Source organism: Myotis davidii, unplaced genomic scaffold (genome assembly GCF_000327345.1).
Source record: "Myotis davidii unplaced genomic scaffold, ASM32734v1 scaffold802, whole genome shotgun sequence".
Taxonomy (NCBI): Eukaryota; Metazoa; Chordata; class Mammalia; order Chiroptera; family Vespertilionidae; genus Myotis; species Myotis davidii.
The window spans coordinates 243529-245503 of record NW_006295887.1 but is presented as its reverse complement, the minus strand read 5'-3'; positions in this window follow the sequence as shown (position 1 = coordinate 245503).

Genomic DNA, 1975 nt, shown 5'->3' with positions numbered 1-1975 from the left:
TGTATTCACTCTGCTCATGTGCGGAGACCTCTCTTTCCTCCCACCCCGGGCGGCAGCATGGAAGACGCTGAAAGTGCATGTGAGTGTGTGTATCTCAGTTATTTTCTCCTCAGCCGAGCGATTTTTACTTTCTGGGGCCTGAAGGCTATTTATTTTTGACATACTATCAGAAAATGCAAAACGGCTTCGGTAAAGTGTGCCCACCTTGCCAAATCAAAATGGCTCGCCCTGCTTAATGAAGATGAGGTGATTTGTACATCAGGTCATTCAAGATATTAAAAAAAAAATCTGTCCTCTGAATATCTCATTAGATATGAACATTCGATGAAATGCACTTTAAACCACTCATAAGATCAATTTTAAACCAAGTCAGCCAGGTAACCTGCATCGAACACATGCCACGGGGACAAAGCTGTTGAATTTTTAATGTGCCATTGAAAAACATTAAACAGGCTTTTTTTTTGAAATTCTAAAAATGGACTTCAGATGCATTTGAAAAGACTTCTACGCAAAATGATGAAACCTTCATCAGAGCTTCTACTAAATTCCTTTTTAAAGATTGGCTCCCCGGGAAAGAATTAACGTTTCAGAGGACCTCACCTTCAGTTAAAAAGAAGACATGAGTAGAGGGAATGCAAGGGAATGGTGGAAAGATGGACAACGTCTCAGACATCATAGGCCATTTGTAGGGTAAACACCCCTGCTCCCCAAGCAATCGACAAAGAGGCACAAGCAAATCCCGGGCATTGGTAGAATTAGCTCCTGCTAGGCTGAGAAACCCAGGCAGCCATGACAGAACAGAGGATGCCTGGCTGTTGGGTGTGTTTCCTCTCTGAAAAGTCCTCCTTTCATCCAGTCAAGTGAGGCTGATGGGCTTGCTCAGGTGATGTGGAAGAAAGAAAAGCAACAATAAATGTAATTATTTTGACACATTCCTCTTAAAAAGGTTATTATTCCTACTTAATGCAAAGTGGTTTCCACTGCCATTATGAAAGGGAATCCACTGTCCTTGGTCTCTAAACTGTGCACACTGAAGATTCAATGCCAGACACAATCAGCAGTCCCTAATAATTTGATGACAAACTGCAGGGAGGGATCATGTCAGAGCTGTAAGAAATGCAGACCTTTCCATCAGGCTTCCAGCATCCTCTGGACTCTCTATTTTACTCTATTTTGCAAGGAAAAGCTCATTTTTACCTCGTGAGGATAAAACAATTGGGAGGAGGGGGTGTCTCTCATTGGCCCATCATTTTCTCCCCAAATGACATTTATTTATTCTGAAACTCCCTAGCATGAGACCTTGATTGTGTGGATCCTCTGAAATCAGTTCTTTGAATTATCAGAATGCTGCCCTGCCTGTCGGGAGAACAGTTGTGGGTCCCTTTTAATCGTTATGTGTGCACAGTTGCTGGTTCGGAGGAAAGTGTGCCCATTTCTATCCCCACCTAATTTTGTCCTGACACCTCTGAACCCCTGAACTCTGTTCCTTTTCGACCCACCCTGTAGCTACAGAGGGGGCCCAGATGTTCCACCACAAAATGTCATTTGCGAGTCAGAGATCAAAGGCCCTCCAATAACTCACTGCCCTTGTCATGCTCCTTGTGGCATCCGGGGGAAGCAAAGGATCAAAGTCATAAACAGAGACCATGTTACTGATGAATAATTTACATCCACAGTAGGTGGGAATGTGTTAGTACATAAAGGTCCTTTTGAAGACGAAGAATTTTGCTGCCTTTCCAGCAAACATTGATTTTGGGGGGAAGCCTATGAGAGGAGACCTGTCCTGAGGAGGGATTTGGCAATGCTCTGACCATGGCCATGGCGCTCTACGAGTCACATGTGTGCCCAAGAGCAGGCCTTGCAGGCTGCAGAGGGATTGAAAACACACATTTGTTCATTCACTTCCCAAGTGGTAAAAGGGCTCAGACTTCTTATTGGAGTTAAGAACTCTAGACAGAAGCCTGCGTGGAAAGAG